General features: G+C 42.2%; 1 protein-coding gene across 2 annotated transcripts in view; it reads right to left on the bottom strand.

Moving 5' to 3' along the window:
• The window catches only part of LOC146606847 (protein NLRC3-like), a 1,106,670-nt gene that overhangs the window by 897,838 nt on the left and 182,364 nt on the right, over window positions 1-26,468 (bottom strand). The window lies entirely within an intron of this gene.

Here is a 26,468-nt window from a genome sequence, read left to right as displayed (position 1 = left end):
GATCAGCAGGAGGAGGAGAGTCTGACGGAGCAGCAGAGGAACATTTTCAGCTACTTGGACTCAGCTCAGCCACTACAGAGGAAACAATGAGCTCAACACAGAAGGTGACAGACAGAGCAGGACCATATGACCAAAGATATTTATCACCATATACATTTGAACATTTGCCATAACGATGTAGCTGACGATAGAATTGACACCAGACAAAATACTTTACAGCTGCACAACTTTATTAAAAACCCATCAATGTATTTTCACTGAAACAAGCAGCTGTTGTTTATGTGCATTAAAGTTATATAAAAATGTAACAGTGCAAATGCAAATTCCTCGCTGACAGTTTAACCAAAAGGCGTTTCCAGTGGAAACTGGGCGACACATCCTGAGCATAACCATGTATAATATCCACTAAACTTCAGAAGAGGTTATACAGTCGTGGCCAAAAGGTTTGAGAATTGCATAAATATTGGAACCTGGAGAAGTTGCTGCTTAAGTTTTTATAATAGCATTTTGCCTGCACTCCAGAATGTTATGAGGAGTGATCAGATGAACTGCATCGTCCTTCTTTGCCATGAAAACGAACTTAATCCCCAAAAAGCCTTACCACTGCATTTCATTGCTGTCATCAAAGGACCTGCTGAGACCATTTCAGTGATCGTCTTCTTAACTCAGGTGAGAATGTTGGCGAGCACGAGGCTGGAGATCATCATGGCTGTATCCCGATTCAGGTTCTGCAGCTTTAAAGTCCTCAAGGGCCGCGTACTCAAAGACCGCTAAGGCCGAAGTGCGAGGCTCGTAGGCTCGTGAAATGGGACGTCTAGCCTCCGTCGCGCTGCCCAGGTTGCCTAGCAACCATGATACTAACAGCTGGAAACGTTTCATACAGCTTTGTTTGACAGAAATGAAGGAGAACATATTTAGTTCATTTGTTTCTACATGAGCTCTGTGTGATTTGATGAGTATCTGAGGCTGAGACCACAGGACTGTGAAACATGATTGTTGGGCTTCATTTCTGTGCTGCTGGCTCTTCCTCCTCCTCTTCCTCACACACTGCTGAGTTTGTCCTGGTGGATCATCAGGGCTGCAAAGCCTCACAGATGATGTGCAGCAGTGGCTCCCTCAGTCTGTCCTCACTCTGGACACTTGCAGTCGTCACACATGGAAATCAAATGTGTGATAAGCTGCAGGATTCAAACACAAGTGTAACTTATAAACACATGTTCATACTTTTATTCCACAATCAGAGAGAAAGAAACAGAGAGAGAGTGCAGGACAGACAGACAGGTGACAGTCTCAGGTGTACACACTGCTACACAACAGCACCAGAGAAGCAGGATTTAGTGTTTGTGTTATTACGAGTGTAAACAAGAAGAGTTCCAGATGGTGCAGTGGACACATGTGTGACTGCTGTGATTAAAGCATCTTTCTTTCAGCTTAACGAGTGAACCGTCAGCTCGTTCAAACACACGTTAAAGTGCGTTTGGCTCGACACCACCGAACAGAGGCAGCAATATAACACAGCTAACATTAACAGTGCAGTGGATCCTGCTTGTGCCGTGATGTTCAGGACTGCAAACCGAGCAGCATCACTGACTTTCAGCTTGTTGTGTTTGTGGATATATGACTGACTTTAATTATCCACAAAATCATCACATTCTCTGTCAGATTAAGGTCGACTATTGAACGGCGTATATTTTAAAGGCTTTAAAACCAAGTTAACGCTGAAAGTACAAACATCACTAATGTCACATAACTCTGCTGACAAGGCATAGCTATGGCTATGAAATGCTCTTTGTGTATCACTTCTTCATTATGAAAGATGTCATTAATGCACTAGTAATGTCTCATCTGGAGTATTGTTCAATCATTTGGTCAGCAGCTAATAAGACAGATCTTAACAGACTTCAGTTAGTCCAGAATAAGGCGTCCAGATTAGTGTGAAGATGTTCATACTATACTAATATTGATAACATGCATAATAACCTTTCTTGGCTTCCTGTACAGGCTAAAATATTCTATGGCTTACTTGTAGTTCTAAAGAAAGCAATTCTGTTAAACACACCACATTTATTCTGCTCAGCTGCAGTATCCAGATGAAATACATCATCATATTACACAGTTTTCAACAAGCTGCAATTTAGTAAATGCTCGAGTTAAAAGTAACGTTTTGTAAAACTGTTACATTTAGAGCAACTTTTAAGTGGAATAAGTTGCCTTAAAAAATTAGAGAATTATTCAAAACTTCAATGAACACTTAAAAGCCGATTTACAGAGCTTTTAGTTGTTGTAAATATTGTAAGACATGATTTGTTTTTGAAATTTGTGTAATGTGCCTCAATGTTATTGATATTATTATTATTGATTGCTTATATTTGAACAATTGTGAAACCTCACTGTGGATGTAAGAGTGAAATTATGTGGATATCTTGAATCCACTTTATTGTGTAATATTTTATGTGAGTATTTGACGGAAGACGAGCAAAATCTGTTGTGGAAGCTAACGGGGTTCCTTTAGAATAAACAAACATAGGATTTATTATCACTGAATAATTCTGTATAAATCTATACAAATTATAGAAATATGTAATAGGAAACAACAAAATAATCTAAATTATAAAGTAGTGTGTGTGTGTGTGTGTGTGTGTGTGTGTGTGTGTGTGTGTGTGTGTGTGTGTGTGTGTGTGTGTGTGTGCATGATTTTAGTGTTTGAACAGTCATGAATTATCTTTAACAGCAGGTTGGATGTAATGTGTTAGAACTACCAGCAGGTGGGGATAAGAGACCTTTAAGGTGTTTGGTGCCACGCTCCACCTTCAGGTTTAAAACTAGTGTTAATGGAGTTTGAAGGTTGAGTTTGTTCCACGACTGCATTTCACTCACTGCCTCTGTTTGTATCTCTGTCACTGCAGGACCAACATGGAGCCAGAAGTCAGCGCTCTCAGGAGGCCGACAAACCTCACAGAAGAAAGGGAGAGAAAAAACACACCTGTGACGAGTGTGGGAAGGGTTTTACTCTGAGGGCTAAACTAAAACGGCATCAGGTCATCCACACTGGAGAGAGACCGTTCAGCTGTGACTTGTGTGGCAGAGCTTTTACTCACAGTAGCAACTTACAGAGGCATCTAGTTACCCACTCTGGAATTAAGGCATACAGCTGTGACGAGTGTGGGAAGGGTTTTACTGAGAAGGCTTCACTAAAACAGCATCAGGTCATCCACACTGGAGAGAGACCGTTCAGCTGTGACTTGTGTGGAAAGTCTTTTTCCTTAAAGGGTTACCTAAAAAAACACCAACTCATCCACAGTGGAGTTAAAGCGTACAGCTGTGATCAGTGTGGCAGAGCTTTTACTCACAGTAGCAGCTTACAGAGTCATCTAGTTACCCACTCTGGAATTAAGGCATACAGCTGTGATCAGTGTGGCAGAGCTTTTACTCACAGTAGCCACTTACAGAGGCATCTAGTTACCCACTCTGGAATTAAGGCATACAGCTGTGACATCTGTGGAAAAACTTTCAGCCAGAGAGGGAGCCGAAATACACACCTACGCATTCACACCAGACATGATGTGTACTGCTGTGAACAGTGTGGCAAATACTTTACAACAGACGCACAGTTACAACGACACATGTTTACCCACACTGAGGAGAGACCTTATCGATGTGACCTGTGTGAGAAGACTTTTAAAACTCCACAGCACCTGAGAGAACACCAACAGATCCACACCAGAAAGAGACTCTACAAGTGCAGCTACTGTGAGGTATGTATTTATATTGTTATCTTGTCATTTTAGCCTGACTGTTTGGAACAACTCTGCTCATTAAACTGTGTTAGCATGTTAGCAATTCTACTGCATGGAAAAGCAGCTCTGAGTGATTATTCAGATTTTCCTTTCAGTTATGATTTTAGTATTACTGTAGTATTATGGTGGTAGTATTGTAGTTATTGCAGCCCAGTAAACTGAGTGTGTTAACTGAAACAGTCAAATGTAGTTGGACGTCTGCAGAGATGCTCTTTATTTCAGGCGACGTTCAGGATACAAATGTTGAAGGACTGACTTACACTGTCTTTGTGTCTTTGTTTAGAAGCAGAGCGACACAGATGGATCCAGTTCTCAACCCTGTCATCACTGTGGTGGTGGGAAAGACTTTCATTGTGACCTCTGTGGAAAAACTTTCAGTCGGCAAAAGACCCTAAAAGTACATCAACGTAGACACACTGGAGACAAACTGAAATACTGCAAAGAATGTGGGAGAAGCTTCACCACACCAAGTGAGTTAAAACGACATGAACTGATTCACAGTGGGGTTAAAAAGCACCTCTGTGATCAGTGTGGGTCATCCTTCACCACTGCAAGGGACCTTAAATCACACAAACGAGTCCACACAGGAGAGAAACCACACAAGTGCAGACACTGTGACAGAAGCTTCTCACAGTCAGGTCATCGTAACATTCATGAACGTACACACATGGAAGGAAACTACAGCTGTGACCAGTGTGACAAGAGCTTCAGGAATCTCAGTTCATACTCTGCACACAAACGATCCCACGTTACTAATAAACTGTTTCACTGTTACCAATGTGCCCAAACATTCACCTCATTGTCTGCTCTGTGCAAACATCAGCGCGATCACTCAGGGCTGAAATCACTCCCATCACTGGATCACAGTGAATCTGAAGACACAGAAAGATCCTCTGGTTTCTGTGTCAGACTCAAAAAGCTTGAGATCAGGCTCCACAGAGTTCAGATAGAATCATTTAAACTTGTGTTGAACTGAACTGGTTGCTGGGCTGAACTTCTACATAATACAGATCTACATGGGATCTTCTTTTCTGTTGTTTTACTGAGTCAGTTTTGTCCTTTTTTCTCTGTCCTGGTTTTGCTCGTCTGTAAATGATTGAAACTCAGTCAAATAGTTCATTGTTCTCCAGCAAAACGTTTTGGAAACTCATGTTTAACCTTTAAAACTCTGACATGTTTTAGCACACAAGGCTTCATCGGGGAGTTCACTCATGATTGGACCATGAGAACAAAGGTTTTTAGTTCTTTCAAAGAGAGTCTTGGAGATGTTTGATGTTTCTGTTTTTCTGAAACCAACTGAAAGAAAAACTATTTTTCTTGCTTTATGTAGTGTGGAAGTTTTTAATGTTTCTTCATCTGTGATGTTCTTGAATGTGTTCACGTGAAAATGGTACAAATAAACTGTCCTTTCAGCTTTAGCTCCTAATTTATTCATTATTTATGGATGTAGCACAGCAGCCGTCTCTTGATTAACACATGGAGGGCTCGGGATCTGATGGTGTCGTCTCCCTAATTTGCCCACTCAGTAAATCTCACTCATGGCCAAGAAATTGAAATAAACCTTGTTTCCCTGCTGGATAGTGATCCACTGTAACTCTGCTCCTCCTTCCTGTTTAGGATTTCTGTGGCTGAAGTAAAATTCCCTCCATCCATCACTTATCCCAGCTAACCCAAAGTGAAATAAAGTTTTGCTCGTCTTAAAAAAGCATTACAATAATGGGCATTACCAATGCAAACTAAATGATACAGAAGATGAAAGAAGAGACTTTGATCAGTTAATAAAGCTCATGATCTGGATTCATTGTGGCTGCTACACAGATACTTCTGGGTCACTTCTCTCAGTTAGGAACCTTCCTCACCAAACTGACTGTTGGACCACACCCCTGGTTTCATGAGAAATTGTTTCAGCCATGATTTCTCTTCCTGTATTTCAGAGTAAAGACTGAAGTGACAAATGGAAGCATGTTTAAAAAACACAATGTGAGAGAGACGTTGAGGTCCTTAGAAGTTACCCTGGGTTTTTCTGTCACCCTGCTAGATGTTACACACCTTGTTATTGGACTGATTTCTACTGCTGGACTACTCCTGCGGAGAGTAACAATACTCTTACTAATTAGCTCCCTTTCACAGCTTTGGGGATATTTATTTTTGTGTTTGCAGCGCTGTGAGCCAGAACAGCGAGAGAAAAATCTGCAACAGCGACGAGCCGAATGCTTACGTGAATCGCAGCAGCTGCACATGTGCTACGCTGAATTAGAGGATATCTTTGCTCTGGATTTCTATTTCTACTTTTTCATTTCTATATGATTCTTCTTGCATCTAAACAAAGATGATTCAATTTGCTAAATGTTGATGGCTCTTCGTGCTCAGGTGTAAATGAGACGTAATATTTGCTCTTGGTTTGGTTCTCCTGTACAGAACCTTGCAGTACAACAGAAACCTAAAAACATTATTTGTAGTTGTTATTCTTAGTTGTTCTGCTGCCTAAATACCACAGGGTCTGATTATGAAGTTATTGAGCTGCACATACGTTACGACCTGCTTAAGTTCGAGGTCACAGCGTCTGTAGAGCAGCTGGAACATAATGAAGTCTACAAGGTTAAAGTTTTCTGTTGGGTCTGTGTTTCCACAAGCCCCGCTAATTCTAGAGACTTATTCATCATGAAGAAAACAAGACAGTCGATCGATCGATTACTTGCGCAAGGGAGGCCTCTCATCTGTGTCTAGCACGACAATGACCCCGATGATGGCCTCCTCTCGCTTCCTTTTATTGACAAACTTCAAACAATAGTTTACAAGACACCTCCCCTTGCAACCCCCTTTGGTTACAAAGACAAGTCACTGTATGTAAATGTATACCGTATTTTCACAACCATAAGGCGCACTTAAAAGTCTTAGATTTTCTTCAAAAAGTACGGCGCGCCCTATAACGCAGTGCGCCCTGTGTGTTGTAAGGAGGACGTAGTAGAGAACACCATGAGAACGCTAAAGGGTGAAGTGTGTGCGTTGACTTTATCGCACATACCTGTATAAAAGAACAGGTATGCAGAACATCGTTGTTTTAACAACCCTGAAAATGGCAAAGAGACACGCTTACGAAGCACAGTTTAAACTGAAGGCCATCAGCTACGCGGAGGAACATGGAAATCGAGCAGCGGCGAGAGAATTTAAGGTTAATGAATCGATGGTTCGCAAGTAGAGGAAGCTGGAAAACAAGCTCCGGCAGGTCAAGAAAACGCAGCTGAGTTTCCGCGGACATAAGGCGAGGTGGCCCGAGTTGGAGGAAAGACTCGAGCGGTGGATCATCGAGCAAAGAACGAGCGGGAGAAGCGTTTCGACGGTCACCATTCGGCTAAAAGCAGTTTCACTAGCTGAAGAGATGAACATTGAACATTTCCAAGGAGGCCCGTCTTGGTGCTTTCGTTTTATGAAACGGTGCCATTTTTCCATCCGGACCAGGACTACGGTAGCGCAGCAACTTCCAGCGGATTATAAGGAAAAGCTGGCCATCTTCTCCTACTGCAGCAAACACATCGGCGACAAAAACATCCAGCCCAGCCACATCACAAACATGGACGAGGTGCCGCTCACTTTTGACATCCCGGTGAGTCACACTGTGGAGAAGCAGGGGACCAGCACGGTAGCGATACGCACAACGGGGTATGAAAAGTCTTCTTTCACTGTTGTGCTTGGCTGCCATGCTAATGGACAGAAACTGCCGCCTATGGTGATTTTTAAGCGAAAGACTTTGCCTAAAGAGAAGTTTCCAGCAGGAATCATCATTAAGGCAAATGAAAAGGGCTGGATGGATGAGGAAATGATGAAAGAGTGGCTGAGGGAGGTGTATGTAAGGAGACCAGGTGGTTTTTTCCACGCATCACCATCGCTCTTAATCTGTGACTCTATGCGTGCCCATCTCACAGCCGATGTGAAAAAACTAGTGAAACAAATGAACTGTGAGCTTGCTGTCATTCCGGGAGGAGGCCTGACAAAGGAACTCCAACCGCTGGACATCGGTGTGAACCGCCCGTTCAAAGTAAGGCTGCGAGCGGCCTGGGAGCAATGGATGACCGATGGAGACCACAGTTTCACCAAGAGTGGAAGGCAGCGCCGGGCGAGTTACGCCACAATTTGCCAATGGATTGTAGATGCTTGGGCTAACATGTCTGCTGGCACTGTTGTTCGAGCTTTCGCAAAAGCCGGCATCATTTCCGAGGAGCCGCACGGCACGGAAAGTGACTCTGACAGTGAAGAAAGTGAACCTGGCATGTTTGATGGAGATTTAGCGCAGCTGTTCAATTCAGACACAGAGGATGAGGACTTCGATGGGTTTGATGATAAAAATGTGAGTACCAAACTTTGTTTTGCTCCTGCTTTATTTTTAAATATGCACACTTGTATGCTTGTGTGTTGTTGATGATGACGATTACCGGTAATAGAAATGTGAGTAAGGTACCGAACTCAGGTTTGCTCCCGCTTTATTTTTAAATACGCATATGGTACTTGTATGCGCCCTATGATCCAGTGCGCCTTATGTGTGTGTTAAATACAGTAAAGGCACACATAACTGAGACTGCGCCTTTTAGTACAGTGTGCCTTATGGTCGTGAAAATACGGTATATGTGTGAACTTCTGTAAGAATGTGTGTGTGTGTGTGTTATGTGAGAATTTGTGTGTGTGTGTGTGTGTGTGTGTGTGTGTGTGTGTGTGTGTGTGTGTGTGTGTGTGTGTGTGTGTGTCAGACCTCCTGCTGACCAAAGGGTCGTAAACCCAGGAAGCTTACATCAAAAGAAACAGATCTTTCAGAGAGGATGTATCTACAATAAAACCTCCCCCAGCACAGAGTGGTTGGAGAGGTGGTCAGGATCAAAGGAATGGCTTTGATCCTACTGCTTGAACTAAGACTGTACAAATTTAAGAAACACAATGGCAACATTCAACAATTAGACTTAACATTTCCCTCCTTTTTGTCATTGTATACTTAAATTTCAACTTATGCACCCTTTGTTTGGACAGTGTCAGTGTAGATTTCATTCATACACAGTAAACTACATCCTATACATAAGCAAATCAGTATCAACAGTTCAAAAACAGGAATTAATATTTTCAAAAGAAGATGCCACCAAGGACCAGACGGTAACCAAGCTATCCAGCCTTGTGGCGGATCTACTCCTGTCGTGCAATTCATTATGTATTTCTGCAAGTAAACAACTGAATGTCAAAGGTCAAACAAGAAGAATCATCATTCTCAAAAATCATATGTCACTACAATCCAACTGTATACAGACATAGGTATTTAAATGCATCAGTCGACTTTATTGTTTGTCCATGTGGCTCTCAGCTAACTTCAAAGCTGCAGCCTGGTCAACACCCGTCTTTATGACTCCTATCAACCCCCCAAATCTTCTCACTGTAGGCATCCTGTGGGGGTTAGAGTCAACTGGTGAATTATCTGCATTTACAACTCTTCTCCTGTCCTGTTGTCACCACAGAAAAAGCTTTGTAAAGGAAATTGGATCAAGCTGTTTTGATCTTCTTGGCTCAAAACCTCAAGTGTTCATGATGTGAATGTAGACAAAAGGCTTCTCTGTTTACATCCTTCTTGCAGAAGACAAAAGAATAGGTGATGTTGCCATGTTCCATGGTTAATCTCCAACTTGGGCTAATCCATTGTCCTTCATACACATAGGCAATTGGCCTGTTTCCAGTTCGTTTAACTGTATAATGTCCTGCAACAAGTCATATTCTTTGATTCAGACGAGCAGGTCTGTCTCACCAGAGCAGTTCACCTTCCCAGCTACTGGTGAATCAACCTTCCATTCAGGTTCAGAGCAGTTGAAAAGTTGGCAGTGTTCCTGGATGTGTTGCCAAAGCAACCAAACAAACTGTCTCGCTCTCAGTGATGCTATAGGGCCACAGTCCAGAAGAACGTGTAGCCAGTGGCATCACAAGCATAACCATTGGTCTCATTCTTTATGTGAGCGGTTGTGTTCTTAAACTGCCACCAGTAGTTGTTGAAAACCCATGCTGGTACTGGGTGTGGTTTGCTCTGTTCCAGTGCGCTCCCTGTCATCCCACTCAGGGTCCACAGGCACAAGAAGATGCACAGCACATTCCCAGCCATTCTGATGAGTACCTGTGGCTCAGTTAGTTTCTTCACCGGATTGAGACGAGGGGCCCTGGAGGCTCCCCCCCCCCCCCCCCCCCCCCCCCCCTTTGTACCCTGTCTTCCTGCCACTTACTCCGAGCTGGCCTGGATGTGTGTCACCTTCTTGCAGTGCGCTTGATGTATCCAAATGTTTCTTCCGGCAATCTTCACTGCTGTGGTCGTCGTCAGCAGCATCCGATATGGACCTTCCCATCGTGGACTGGACCAGCACTTCCTCTCCATGGCCTTATCAACATCCAATCTCCAGACTTCAGACTCTGCTCCTGCAGAGAAACAGAATCATCTGGCAGATCATTTGTTCTCATAACTACTTTACTTTTAAACATTTCAAGCATCTAATCTGCTAATATGCTCTCTCTTCTGCTCTTCTATCATCACTACAGAAGACTGGAACTCTAAATGCTCTAACATGTGTAATCTCAAAGAGTCAGATCGTTCTCTGTTGGAGTAATCCTCATGTACTTATTCTATACAGTCTAACCATGTCCTGCCTGTCTTCCTAAATCTTAACTTTACTGTTCCATTAGTTCTCTCTGCCTGCAAAAAGTTTTTTTTTTAAAGTATTTAATAATCCTAAAGTATAAACTAATTCTAGAGTGAGTATAACGACTGCTCATCTCCCTCCTGTTGAGACATGGTATAGCCAATGGCTCAAAATAGCAGCAGTCTTATACAAATTATTAGGCAGTACTGGTTTATCACACAGATAAAAAATCATCCTGCAAGCTTGCTCCTTCTGTAAGTCACAACTGTTTTCCTGCAGTAGGTGAGTGGCCCTATATGTCTGCTGATGTTGTACTGATAAAAGGTTAACACCATGTTTAACTACAGCTGCTTCTCTTGTGATCTTATCTGCAAGAACTTTCCCTAATGCAACTGGATCTTTCCCTCACATGTGTGCTGCACATTTACAAACTGCAATTCCACTGGTTAATAACACTGCCTCCAGCAGATTTTGCAAGAGTTTGGTGTGTTCTGCAGGTTTCCCTGTAGAGGTTGTCACACCTCGTCTCACTCACTGCACTACAAAGAAATGTACAGTAGCAAATGTATACTGCCTATCAGTGTATATTGTCTCTCTACAGCTTTACACGCTTCCGTTAAAGCTAGCATCTCTGCTGCTCAAGCAAATATGAAACATGCTAGTTGTCCTACATAGATAACTCTCTCTCACTGTCTGCTACAGTAAAACCTGTTCTAGTCTGTCCCTCTACTATTGTAAAACTCAAACCATCAACAAACCAAACCTTTCCCTCAACGAGTGGCACATCTATTAAGTCATCCCTCGGCTTACACTTCTTCTCCTCGCGCTCTCTACACTCATGAGAAGTGCCCTCCTCCATTGGCAAAAAGGGTTGGACAGATTCAGAATTCTGCACCACTTTATGGTAATATGTGTGGTTGTGAGAGTAACAGTAACATTAAAGACAAGTGTCTTGTAGGTGACAGAAATGTAAGTTCAGTCTGCAGTAGTAAACATCTACCTTGTGTGGAACTAACAATGTCAAAAGGTGAAATAAACTATTGAAACATTGTACAGCTTAAACTGCTGCACATACTGATCTCACGCATGGAGGTAAAGCACGAGCAACTAGAGCTAATCTTTTAGGATAGTAAGTTACTGGCTTCACTTGTGGAAAAAGTGCTGTTAGTTATTTTACAGTCACCTGGCATTTGTGCTGTTCACAGAACCACAAGTCCATCGCTGGACCTCCTCTGCGCTGTCACTTTTTGGAGCTTGGCACGCTCCCTCAGGTTCCATTTTCCAACGCTGCTGAAGATTTAAGGGCAGAGCACGTCGTACACCTTAGTTGTCTTCCTTAACGTCAACGTCGAAACTCTTTCATCTTATTTAAGATTTGCTGTGCAAAGTCTCCTCGTGACGATCCTTTGGAAGCCCAGTAGCACAGCTCTCTGTGCTGAAGGTGATCTCTGATCCTCCTGAAGACTCTCTCCAGGCCTCAGCTTCCATCTTATGGGCGATCCTCTCAGTCACTCCTTCTCGTCATGGCACCTCACGACATCTACAAATTGAAAAATGACACTGCTCTCGCCACACGGCTTTTGCCACGTGTCAACTCCCCAATGAGACATGTACAAGAATGTTGCACAGTCTCCCTAAAACAATCTCCAGGGTTTGTCCCTTGGAGCAGCTTCACTCCAAGCTGTAACCCTGTGTAAAAACATTAGTCAGCACTTAAATGTTCAGCTTGTTTAGCTCCCAGCTCCTGTATCCTAGAAGACAAAGTCTTAAAGATAAAACAACTTCACATTTGCAACCAACTGTAGATCATAAGAGTAGTAAAGTATTCAGCATCACAGAGACAAGTATCATTGCAGGTTTATTCTAAACTCATTAAACTCCTACTTTTCCCATAATTTGTTCCAAATTATTTAACATCTCAACGTCATTCCACATTGTAATCAGTGACTTCCCTTAAGTTTGTCACTAACCATGAGCCCAACAGTGTGGTCAGATAATGAGCTCTATGTAACTATTCTGTAACCACTGCACATCTGTTCAATTGTCACTTGTCTGTCTGTGCTGAATCCTTTACAAGCACTCTTAAAGAAAAACAAACATCAGCCAAACACACGGTTCATCCTGGTTGTCAGGTGTCGGCCATCCAGATTCCAGAGGAGCTGTGAAAAGTCGTAAAGTTAACACTCGCTGTGGAAAAAGTAACAATGGTCTCATCACAGTATGTCTCACACTGCATTAATTTCTCCCCTGTAACATTCTCTCAAAAACACAGTGTAATTTCATCATCAACATATAGCCTGTAACTACAGTTTCCTTCATACAAAATCTCAGTAATCCTGTGGTAGAAAAACATCATTAAGTTGTGTCCTGCTGTAAATCACATGATCAAATCACATGATTAACCATCGGCTGTAAAAAGAAATGTAAATGTTAGCGCTGCGCAGGTGTATACACTCTTTCTCACAGTAATCTCTGTGAGCAACACAAGGTAGTGAATGACACACACATGGTAAATTCACAGACAGAGAATTTAAACTAAAAAGGTTAAATTTTCAGAGTTCACATAGTCATGTGACCCAAGTTTCCTCCTGTGGTCTCCTTCTGCTCCTGCAACAGAGACACACACAGAGATACATCCACACCTTTGTCAGGTGGGGGTTGACTTCACACAATGGTGTTGAGTCAGTCAGTCAGTTCCCCATTTATTTTAAAATTCTTACTCATTCACTCAGTGATTCCTTCTTTTGCTGATTGTGGAAATTATCGTCGCATTCGTTTCCACGCTCAGCAAAATGACATCATTTCAAAAAGAAAAATAATTTAGACTGGATTTCCTCGTTGAATCCTTTTGGACAGGAACTTGTTTCCTGATTGTCCCAAATAAGAGCCCATTTTAATTTTGGAGAAGCTCACTTTGCAACAGTTTTCTCGACGACGCTTCGATTCTAATCATGCAGATCTGCTCAAACAGAGATCATCAAACAAAACTTTCAGTGCACCATGAAAGTAACAAAATAAAAGAAAGAAAATAAAGGATATCAAGGGAAAGAAAGGCCTTGTTTAAGTCATGACACGTGTTCTTCATGCCAGGGGGATAAATCGTAACAACCCAATTGGCAGGTTCAACTTTAGTAATAAAAGACAAATCAACCAGCCAGTTTAATCTCAAACATTCATCCAATCAGCCATACACACAACATACAGCATAACCCTGTTGTCTTAGCACATAATAAGTTTCTTCTCATGTAACTAATATGCATGTAGGGTTGGTATAGTTAATGCATCTTCAGTATGTTTTTGTGTTCCTCTCTCATCACACTTTCATTATTCTCATCACTGCTTAAAACAACACACATCTCTCTCTGTTTTTTTTCTTTCACTGTACTTTTCTCCAAAACAGAAAGTAGCATTACAGCTGTTTCAGACTGAGAAACACCAAACACTCTTCATGCTATCATTCATCCACACAACTATTTTATTTCTTTTTGTCCACTGGGCAGGTGACCTGCAGAATCACGTCTGCCCCAGCTGGATACCTTTCACACACACCATGACGTCAAACACGCTCACACTCACGGAATGGATCAGGAGAAAAACTTTCTTCATCTTCACACTCTGTTACAGAAACACCATATGGGTTTTTTTTTTTTTGTGTTGTGTCAGGGATGGATATGTGGTTGTAACGTTTGTGTTCACTAACTTTACTTTCTGTCTCCTCTCTTGCCTAGTCTGTAATGGACTCAATGCTGCTCCTAATATGCCTTTAATCTCTCCTCCACCTCTGCCTCTGCTCTCTCACACTCTTCTCTGACTCTACTTTCTGCTAACATTCTTGCTCTTCCTAATGCTTTTCTACGGTGTTGTTCTAGAGTAGTTGCAGTGGATTGAGCTGTGGTTTCATCCTCAGGTTTCACAAGAACTTCTTGCAATATTGCTCTTTTAACATTCTGTGCTTCTCTCCTCTTCTGAGTCTGCTCCAGCCACAACTTAGCAACTGCTAACTGCAATTCCTTCCTCTGCTTCGCTTTACCTGTTTTACCTGCTACACTTACAGCTATTCTTTCTACCAGCATTTTACACTGAACTTCCACTAATGTCCCTTCAAATCCATATTTCTCACACCAACAACCTACATACTGCGTGCTGCCTGGTAAAACTTTCTGCATAAATTTTACATCTCCTTCTAAGGCAGACTTACACATTTTATTCTCCATTACAAGACAACAATCAGCCACACTCACGCAGACCACGTCTGGCCCGCACACACACACAACATAGGCCTATCGCTTGCATCTGCACGCACAGCTAGCGCCTGCACGCACAGCTAGCGCTCTCTGTTGAAAACTCTCAAACTCCCCATGTGGCGGAGAATTCAACCTTCGGACACTCTCTAACACCCCAAATGGCGGAGATTCCGGACTCCTCATGGCGGAGCTACCGAACCTAGGTTATCTCCACTCCCCACACGGCGGAGAAGCCTGCGTCTCTCTCACGCGGCTAGCGCGCTCCCGTACCTGCGGTCAACGCAGGGTCACGTAGCCGCTCTTTAAGGCCTTCTGTACTCACTGTTTGTTTACGTTCATGGGAAGAGTCTCTGGATCCCGTCAATCGTCATCCATCCCGAGGGGAGTTCAGGCGCAAACTTCCCGGCCTGGTGACAAAGCAAAGTGAAACACCAGGGCTTTACGTCAATCATCCCAGACGTTGCGGTGGCGTCCTCTCCCTCTCCTCGGTGGATGTAATGTGTTAGGCTTCGGCTCGGAGGACCAAATAAATGTTGGGTCTGTGTTTCCACAAGCCCCGCTAATTCTAGAGACTTATTCATCATGAAGAAAACAAGACAGTCGATCGATCGATTACTTGCGCAAGGGAGGCCTCGTCTGTGTCCAGCACCACAAATGACCCCAATGATGGCCTCCTCTCACTGCCTTTTATTGACAAACTTCAAACAATAGTTTACAAAACACCTCCCCCTGCAACCCCCTTTGGTTACAAAGACAAGGCACTGTATGTAAATGTATACACTGAGTGTGTGTGTGTGTGTGTGTGTGTGTGTGTGTGTGTGTGTGTGTGTGTGTGTGTGTGTGTGTCAGACCTCCTGCTGACCAAAGGGTCGTAAACCCAGGAAGCTTACATCAAAAGAAACAGGTCTTTCAGATAGGATGTATCTACAATAAAACCTCCCCCAGCACAGAGTGGCTGGAGAGGTGGTCAGGATCAAAGGAATGGCTTTGATCCTACTGCTTGAACTAAGACTCTACAAATTTAAGAAACACAATGGCAACATTCAACAATTAGACTTAACAAGACGTTTTCAAAAATATCAGTTTTCAGTGAAAACGCCGTTTACGTGTGGACCAAAGGCGCAAACGCTCAGAAAAATCTGCGTTTTCAAAAATCCCGGTGTAAGTGTGGGCGTGGCCTTACTCAGCTTTGATGCTGCCAACGTGGTCACTGGATAAAATGAAGTAACCGGTCAAGGCAGCAGTGGCAGAGCAACCCTTATATTCGGTTTCTCATGTTTAAAAAATACTCAGTTACAGCGCACGTACAGATGATCTTTGTAGGTGGGATCAACCTGCTCTCAGCAAGAAGGTCCTGGGTTTGAATCCATGTCTGATTCTCCCCTGGTACCCTGACATCCTCCCACAGGTTAACTGCTTCTTGCCTAATAACAGCTGGGATAGGGTTACACACACACAGTCCTGTTTTCATATCTCCGTGGGAACATTGATGTAATGCTTTACCTAACACCTAACCCTAACCCTAAAAACTGAATGCCTAACCCTAACCTTCAGCCCTAAACCTAACCACAACCTAATCGTACCCCTGACACTAAAACACCATGTTTAGTCTCAAAAACGCCTTCAAACTCTTGGCGACGCTCATTTTGTCCACAAGTGGAGTCACGTTCCAGTTTCTGTAAACATGGTGCAAACACACACGACCCTGAGCTGAAAAGATGGATGGATGTGTAAAATCCATATTGCTGCTGTTCACAGCAGGACTTTGTTTAGCTTCTGTTCCAGTATTCCTGAACTGGCTTCTCCAAACCGGCAGCCTGCTGTTACGATCAGCTGTGGGAAATCTACAAACTCATTACAAAATATCAGAACTAAGACTTTTATTTTGACGGGTGGCGTCTCAGCTTCAGCGTGTTGATGGGCACAGCCATGGTTACCACAGCTGGAGTTGGTGTACGGCGAGCTGTGAGAGGACAGAGATGGAGAACGCACATTTAACTCTTTAACAGGAGATACGTTACGACTAACAGACGACTGCTGTCTACATGATGTCTTTGCAGCCCTTATGCTACATGTTACACAACTTTTCTTCATGCCAACAAGACTGAGGTGCCACATAGTCGACACATACAGCTGATTATGATGCATGTTTTACTATTGCTATGTTCACATCATCTGCTTGGCTTTATTACTGAAAGCCTGGAGATCCTCTGACGTGTGCATGGCTGATGTGAAGTATGATTAGTCCTACATGACATCAACAACAGAGGCAATGAAAGCTTTGTTGTTAACAGGTTGTAGGTAAAGTCAAATGTCTACTTCTACACTTGTGTTGGGTAAAGTTCTTCTCCCTGCAGCAGATTTATATCTGTGCTTTCACAGGGCGTGATGTGGAGCTCAGCGCTGAGGTGCAGGTCTCCTTGGAGACGGCATCCTGGCTGAAATATTATCATGCTTCCAAAACATTTCAGCTTTTATTTAGAAAGAAACAAGACTTGAAAACGAATCCCCTTCTTCCTCTTTGTCTTTGTTCTTCAGAGGAGTGTCACCTGGACAAACTCAGGGCTGTTCTAGAGCCTTTCTTATTATTTGACTCCATAGAAATAAAACTGAATCGAATCAAACAAAAACTCCCAAACAGCTAAAACACTTTGCTTTATTCTCTTTTTTAACAAATACGTTGAAGTCCATCCACAACAACACAGCTGAGATCTCCTTTGTAATCAAGTGTTTCCATCCTTTGTACAGATCTGCATACAAAACAATCATTTACGTCCCACAGAAGTCTAGTTACACGTAACTATACAAGAACTGGTGAATGACAGAAACATAAGACACATGATCACAGGTGATAACAAAAAGAGAAAGAATTCATGTGTTAGTGATGTTTTTCAGCCCTGATGGCTCATGTTGGAGAAACAAGCTGAGGTACGTGGAAAGTTCACACACACAAGTGGGCGTGAGCGCACACACAGAGAGAAACACAACTGAAGCATCTGTTTGCTGTTTCTGCTTTCATCATCTCTGCTGCTGTGTCAGGCTGGGGTCTCTCAGTGACGTGGTTGAGGTGAAGTATGACGAGTATCCCTGATTCAGTCCATCGAGACAAAGGGCAAAGAAAGCTGTTGTTAACAAACTCTATGGTGATGTGGCATTTAGCTCTGACTCTACGCTCTGCTGAATCCTTTGAACCTGCTGATCAGTAAAGCTCTACGTGCTGCAGCAGATTGACCTCATCTGTGTTCACAGGTGTGGACCTCAGCGCTGAGGTGCAGGAGACTTTCATTCAGTTCTCCCTGCAAACAGCATCCAGCCTGGAAATACTGTCATCTTTCCCACAAATGGTGCTCTTATCTCAGAGAAGAAGTCTGATGTAAATAACTGCAATCAACAGTGATGTTCTGCACAGATCACTTTTCCATTTTGCTCTCTAGAGGAGTCCCAGCTGCCTGACCTTGTGTCCAGGTGATCGTCTCACTGAGGAGCTTTTGTTCTGAAAATCTCACGTCCATCACCTGTTTCCTTTTTACTATCTCTGCTCTTTCTTTATTCACAATGCTCATAATATCACACAATTATATTCATCACCTGCATGTTTTTATCCAGCTGCTGTTAGAACCAAACAAATAAAAAGGATGAAAAGCCTGAAATCCTTTGATTTATTACATTTGAAACAAATATGAGAGCATCCCTAACAGCACAGCTGAGACCTTTGTTTTAATCAAGCCTTTGTATCGACACACTTGTAAAGATTCATATACAAAACATAATAGAATAAATCAATATAAAATACACATAATCACAAAAATGCAGCCATGTTGTGAGTTTGCATCTAAAACATGCATGTTTCCCTTTGTACAGGCAGATTTACAGCAGACAAAGCAACACGCTGATCGACTTTGACCGCTGCAAAAACAAAATACCCACCAAGTCTGAAGTCGATCAGAGGAACTGTTGACAGACTGACAGACAAACAGATGCTTGATTCATTAGTGCGATTAAATGTTCTTCTTTAGCAGCATCACTTCATGTGTTTGTGTTCCAGGAATAAAGGTCTGTTTAAACTGGACGTCTCCTCAGCATCACTCGTGCTGTCATGGTTTCAAAGCTGTGCAGAAAGAATCTGAGGGATGATACAGAGGTGAGCAAAGTTACAAACATCCAGCTGTGCTGCAAATGTTTGCAGAGCTCCAAACTCTTTGGCTTTCTGCAGAGCAAGTATGGAAGAAGCACCTGAGCTAACTTCAGTTTAGACGATATGAGGAAAAATGCTGCTTCCCAAAGTTTCCTACAAGTATCCAGTTTATATTTAGAGAAGCGAAGGCTCTTTATCCTGACAACTACTCCCTGGTGGATCCCTGTCCTGTGACAGCAGCAAAGACTGTGTATCAGTATCATCAAAGCCACTTCAATAACCAGTGTTTAAAGCTCTCTAGCAGATGGACTTCAGTGGCAGCAGCCTCTGTCTGCTGTGTACAGAAGGTTCTCTGATGAAGCACACAGCAGATGCTGCACTACAACAGCAGCAGCAGCTCAGCTTCAGTTTGTTTCGACGCCCTTTTTGACCTGTGAAACAGCAGAAAATGAAACATTTCAACACCCGTTTGTTAGCGTGAGCTATTCTGCTGTTTTTCATCATTTCACAGGTGAAATAAAATCACATTTACTTCCTGTAGGAGTGATCGTGTCCAGCCTGACTGAGACCATGTGCTCCATCCTGCACAGGTAATAAACCTCTGACATGAAGGGCTGTCAAGTAGTTTTTAGACAAATGGGGGTAAAAGATGTTAAAAGCTTAAAGAGAAACTACATTTTCTAAGAACTGTCTGACGTTCACCTCTCACTCTCAGAAAGCATACAGACTTTCTTTGATTCACTAGTGAGATAAAATGCATTTCTTGGACAACATGACTTTGATATATTTGTTTTCCAGGAGCAAAGGTCTGTTTATGCTGGCGAGTGATGCAGGCAGGAGGACTCTTTACACTGTGACTGACTAATCAATCTCTTCATCATGACTTCTGCTGTCATGGTTTTAAACCTGCGCAGTGGAGAAAAGAAGCTGAAAGAAGCTTCCTGCAAGTATCTGACGTGTCTTTAAAGAACTAAATCCTCCTCATCCTCACAGATACTCCCTCCTTAACCAGTTTCTTAAACTAGCTAACAGGTGGAGCGACACCACTGCGTACCAAAGGTTATAAAGTTAACCACACAGCAGACACTCTCGGTACGTCAGCTGTGTGGAATCAAGTTGTTCCTGCATTAATACACATACTGAAGTAACTGCCATGAGAAAGGAGAACTGAAGCTTTGATGCTAAAGTTAAGAACCTTTTGTTCACACTGGCAAGTGTTCAATGTTACCATTTATGCCAGTTTATTAATAAAGTACTTTTAAAAACAGCAGCAGGGCTGACAAAAGTGCAATAAAACCAAAAATCTATGAAACAGCAAATAATGAAATATTTTCATTTCAAGACCTTTTTATTAACTCTTCTCCGGCCTTTATAGCACATTTACTTGTCTTACACTCTTTCAGTTGATATGAGTGACCAATATCTAATTCATTAGCTCACTAGTGCTTTACTGTTATATTCAGTCTGCTGACTGAGATCAGGTGACATTAAAAAAATCGCTAGTGAATGAAATGTGAAAAGAAAAATCATTGTGATCAAAGCTCTCTTGTTTGCTCTGAGGCACTAAAGCCTGCACAGGTAATAAGCTTCTTGGCTTTAAGTGAGGATTTCCATTCGTTTGCAAGCAAATGAAGAAACAAAAGTTTGTACGGACTTTAGCGCCCTGTTGTCCTCATGTGTGGACGTCACATTTTGGGATGTTTAGACCAAAATACAAAGTTTTGCTCCACAAGGACCTGATTTGCACTTACGAGGTCATTATCCTGCCTCTGTTCTATCGACATTTAAAGCGAATATCCTCATATGTGGATCTCATTTCTCTCAGAAACAAAGTTCCGGTAATTCTTGGTTGTACATGAATCAGGTCCCAAACAGCCCAAATAGCAAAGAGACTTTAAAAATGCATGAAAGAGTTCAGGTCTTAGGAGGTTAAAGCTCTAAAAGAGAAACTCCAGTGAAACAAGTTGAGGTGACCACGTGTGTCGTGTGTGTTGTTGTCACATGTTACTCTGCACGCCAGCAGGTGCCGACAGGTTAATCTGGCCCTGCTTTGTTTGTCCTTTTGGAGCAAAAAGCCTGTTTTTCTTGTGTTTTTAACTACATTTGATCATCACGTTGCTGATATCGTCTGATCTGCATCCCAACTGCTAAGTTTGTGTTATTTAGGTTGTTTCTTTGAATGTTTCTCTTGCTAACTGTCTGAGGTTCACCTCTCACAGAGTGAACATAATTCTGCCCTTGTAGGATTAATCTTTGTGGTTGCAAAACCGTCCATTTGTTTAGCAGAACTGACATGTTTCTGAATCCATCCCAGAGCCGAGGGTTTGTGTAAGTGGGTTTTTAGTGTGGGTTTTCGTGCTGGCAGGGAGGCAAAAGGTGACTTCAGTGTCTACTATATAAAGAGGCAGCAGCTTCCAGATCTTCATCTGTGTTCTCCTCCATCATCATTTCACTCATCACATGGCTTCACATCTCAGCCTTCTGGGAGTGGTGCTGTGCTCCTCATGGTTTCTGCTTCTGAAATCCCACCTCAGGCAGACTTTGATTTACAGGCAGCAACAGTCATCCATAATGGTTCTTATTTTACCGCCCATCTAGTTTCATAACCACTTATCATTAATATTTTACTCTCTAGAAGCTTTAAAATAGTGTTTGTGTTTGAAAAAATTGATTTAAGAATTGAACAGAAACATCTGTCCTTCTGAAAATGGCCCAAAGGCACGGAGACAAAGTCAAAGGATGCAACCTGTAACTTTCTCTTCCTTCATGTCAGGACCATCATCCATGATTTATATAAAATGCATATAGCAACAGTAGCACTTTAGTTTGGACTTTATGATTTCTGTAACTGGAAAATATTATTTTGTTTAAAGACAGAAGTGACCGCATAGTTGCAACATCAAAGGGAAATATTAATTAATTAGCATCAAGTATATTTGTTGCTTAAGTGTTTGCACTATAACTTAAGTAGGATTATAACTTTTAAGGAAGGAAAGATTTCAGATATTTAGTTCACTGCTTCAGTTATTTTATATGAAATTAAAACATTTACGTTGGTCAAATATGATGCTCTAAATCAAATAAAAGTTTGAAAATAAATGATGTATTTTTAAATGCTGCAACAAACGTTCACAAAAAGTAACTATAATTAAAACCAGTTAAACAAAATCAAATGTTTGAATCATGCTTAACCAAATGCCAGGCTGGAGAGCTGAACCTAAAGTATACGTAGAAAGATTTCAACATCTGAGCAGTTTTTAATGTTTTTATCACATATAAATGTCACAGCAGTGGGTCCTGGCCCAATGCTTTGTGTTTTTGGTTTTCTTTGACTCTTGTTTTTCTTGGTTTTTGTTCTTCTTATTTATCAGGCTCTCAGTAATCTTAGTTCTCCCTCCCTCAGTGTTCATTTCAGCCTGTGTTTAGTTTCTGTTCCCGTGTCCCACGTTTCATCGTTTCATGTCGAGTCAGCCCTGTCTCTCTGTTTCCTGTGTCTCCCCAGTCAGCCCCGCCTCCCTCGGGCACTCATGTGTGATACAGAGTAAGAAACCTGACTACATTTGCTGCACTCTCTTTATTACCTGTTACTTTAAAATTCATACACTAATTATGTCTGCCCATCTCTCTAATGTGAAGGTCAAAGGTCAACATCCCAGTGACATAAGAATAATCCCAAAGGGGCAAAGGCAGCGGTTAATTTAGCACATTTAGCATTAAGGGTACAGCAAGGATATACTTTTACTTATTGTGGCAGGGGTGTGGTCTCTGGCCTGCTGCAGTGGAGGCTGGTGGCGGGACGTTGGACGGCACAGGTGAGGGTGATGGAGCTCATGACTCTCCCCTTTATAGTGACGGAGGAGACTGGCGTGGGGGAAGCGTGTAGTGGAGGAAGCCGAGGAGAGAGCTGGTTTCTGGCTACAAAGAAACCAGAAAAGATTGCTCGTGGTCAAATGTCAAAGGATCTTGCAAAGAAAAGCGTCTGGACTTCTTTAAGTTACTTGAAGACGTTTCACCTCTCATCCGAGAAGCTTCTTCAGTTCTAAGGTCAAATGGTGGAGAGTCCCAGATATAAACCTAGTGGGAGTGACCCCCCACAGAGGGACATATGTGCATGTATGCAGGTAAAGACCTGCAGTTAAAAAAAAGCGCCCCTCGACAGCCAAACCCATCTGTTCTCTAATTGGATTGTTACATTGTTGATTGACATGACATTGACCAATCAGATGAAAGGAAGAAAAATAGGGTCAAAATCCGTACTTGTAACTTGCAGGGTTTTTTTTTCTAAGTCCACACACAAATCTTTTTTACGCACGCACAAATCTTTTTTACAAGTACAAAATATTTATGACCACATTTTGAGCCCATACGAGAACAACTGAGATCATTTGTCCACAACACGAGGTTAGTTATTAATATACCGTATTTTCACGACCATAAGACGCACTGTGCTAAAAGGCGCAGTCTCAGTTATGTGTGCCCTTACTGTATTTAACACACATAAGGCGCACTGGACCATAGGGCGCATACAAGTACCGTATGAGTATTTAAAAATAAAGCGGGAGCAAACCTGAGTTCGGTACCTTACTCACATTTCTATTGCCGGTAATCGTCATCATCAACAACACACAAGCATACAAGTGTGCGTATTTAAAACTAAAGCAGGAGCAAAACAAAGTTTGGTACTCACATTTTTATCATCAAACCCATCGAAGTCCTCATCCTCTGTGTCTGAATTGAACAGCTAAATCTCCATCAAACATGCCAGGTTCACTTTCTTCACTGTCAGAGTCACTTTCCGTGCCGTGCGGCTCCTCAGAAATGATGCCGGCTTTTGCGAAAGCTCGAACAACAGTGCCAGCAGACATGTTAGCCCAAGCATCTACAATCCATTGGCAAATTGTGGCGTAACTCTCCCGGCGCTGCCTTCCACTCTTGGTGAAACTGTGGTCTCCATCGGTCATCCATCGCTGGATGTGTTTGTCGCCGATGTGTTTGCTGCAGTAGGAGCGGAAGATGGCCAGCTTTTCCTTATAATCCGCTGGAAGTTGCTGCGCTACCGTAGTCCTGGTCCGGATGGAAAAATGGCACCGTTTCATAAAAAGTGAAAGTGAAACTGCTTTTAGCCGAATGGTGACCGTCGAAACGCTTCTCCCGCTCGTTCTTTGCTCGATGATCGCTGTCAGGGGTTTAGACATCTGTTCACAAGTAAGAGAAATAAGACACTGCAGACCGACTCAGAGTTTAAGAACGTGTACACGGGTGAATGCCTCTGAGAAGACAGACACAACGAGTACAGGCTGCTTGCTTTATTTATAGTTCAAAATGGATTACATAGCACTTCCTCTTTTAACGGAAAGGGGAGAGCTCAGGCATTGTCTTAGCTATCTAACCTCTGCACACAAACTGAAAAATAACGACACAGCAGTATTCATGCTTATCTGACATCTCAAACACTGAAGTAAGGAATGCATTGTGTTTTGTTTAACAATAGGCTTGGTTATGTGAAAATATATGAACACTAGAAAATAAAACACACTTGATTATATTGTATTTCATAAAAATCCTCTATCATTCCCTCCTGTTGTTAATATTTTTCACAGGTTTAATCAATGCATAGTCACTTGTTAGTCACATTTTCAACTTGCATGTCATTTGGTGAAAACATACATGATCATCAGTTAAAATTCATCTTCTTCAAGTTCAATCTCTGCTTGTGGTTCGTATTGGGGTAGGGAGACATATGCTAGTAGTTTTGTGGTGAACATATTGTTTACCATTCTGTGGACACAGGGCAATATGCATGTTGAGAATAAGCAAAGGAGTATGAGCAGTACTCCAACGAGTACTAGTCCTTTCATGAGCAACGTCTTCCATGACCCACTAAGAAGCCATGTGAGCCAGTCCTCTTCACCAGTGATGTAGTCCTGTCGTTGAGCTTGACTCAGTTGTCGCAGCACGTCCAGTGCGTCAGTCATATTGTTGGAGTGCACATTATCAGGAATGTATGTGCAGCAAGTCGTGTTGAAGAGCACACATAAGCCTCCTTTCTCGGCTAGTATCACGTCCAATGCGACTCGGTGTTGCATTATTGTGATGCGCACTGCATCGATTTCTTCATTCTGAGCCTTGTTGATCTTTGTTGAAGCATTCAGAAACAGTCCAAAACGGTAGTCGAGTGTCTCTATCCTGAGCATGTTTTTGGCATTTCCTGCCCACGGGAATAGAGAAAGCATTACTTTTTGTCCTTTGGTCCATGTTTGAATTCGTCTGGTACGTCAGTTCCCCAGATTGAGTCGTGAGGTTGCACGTCTCTAGTGCTCCTCTTGCGTCTCGTCTGATGTGGTTCATCAAGCCTCGGGGCCTCCAGGATCCTCGCCGGGATCTTCTGCAAAGGAAGCAAAACACCTTTTCCTGCACCTCCCTAACTTATCCTATTTGGGACTCTTTAATCAAAAGCATGATCCTAATTATGTTCTTAACTTATTGACTTGTATTTATATATATTCTTCAACGTTACTCATCCCTTTAAAACTCTTTAAGCGCTGGTTTCCCGTCCGGTTGCTCGCTATCATCAACATCCTGTACACGAATTGTCGCTGCTGCAAGTGCCTCTACTCTAATCTTAAGTCACCTTTTTAACCAGAAAATCATTATAAGCGCCTATTCTACTAAAAGATCCAAAAGAAAACAACCTCTTTAATCCTTTAACCTTAACATAAAAATAACAGTTTCAGTTTTACCATATCCAAATGATCAACAAACCCCCAAACATAATCACGCATAATAAGAACCAAAAAAGTCCTAAAATGATCCTAAATTATTAAACAATTAAATTATTAAACCCTAAATTCCCCCTTTTATTTTGACACATGAAATGTGTCACAATACTATACAAAACTCAAAATGCTTAGTTTTTCCCCACTCATGATCCAATCTATGTCATAAAAATAAACTTGAAACAGAACAATTATCAGTCATGTGTTTCTCCAATTAATGGTAACATGAGTTACATCAAAAATGTTTCCCCTTTAACATTTGGCATTCTCCCAACAATATACTATAATCCCATAATCTAACCCCAGTCAACAAAACAGAAATTTTCTCTGGTAAAAGCCAATTGTTTGTCCACATTTATGCATCCTCACTCACCCAGCCACACATTCACTCACATGCAGTCACACCATATATTTGCTAATAGTGGAGCTTCCCGCACGATCAGATTCTCCACCCTCAGCAAAATGAGCTCATTCATTTTTTTTTATTTTCCATAGGAAAATATTTCTTTATGCTTTTGGACTGGATTGACTCGCATAAAATCCTACAATTTTGGACAGGGACTTATGACCTGATCAGTCCCCACAGGTAGCTTTCTCCTCAGCCAATTGTAATCTGGAAAGCCCCCCTTTTATTTGCTCTCCCCGAGAATTTGTCAGCGCTGTTGCAGGCCTGCTTAGAACAGAAATGAGAAAAAATAGAGCTGATTATTAGCTCACAAAACACAAAACAAAATCACCTGACAGGTTTCCTTTAAGTGCACTGTTACAAACTAATGGGCCCCTCAGACATGTCCATGTCTCCTAAAACTCCCTCTATTAAAACAAAAACAACAACAACCCAAACCTTACTGACAGAATCAACC

Source organism: Diplotaxodon limnothrissa, unplaced genomic scaffold (assembly GCF_057381915.1).
Source record: "Diplotaxodon limnothrissa isolate DT_005_m unplaced genomic scaffold, D_limnothrissa_male_GT1.1 unmapped_scaffold_4, whole genome shotgun sequence".
Lineage (NCBI taxonomy): Eukaryota > Metazoa > Chordata > Actinopteri > Cichliformes > Cichlidae > Diplotaxodon > Diplotaxodon limnothrissa.
Note: the sequence above shows the minus strand (reverse complement) of the source record. Positions and strands in the feature narration are given on the sequence as shown.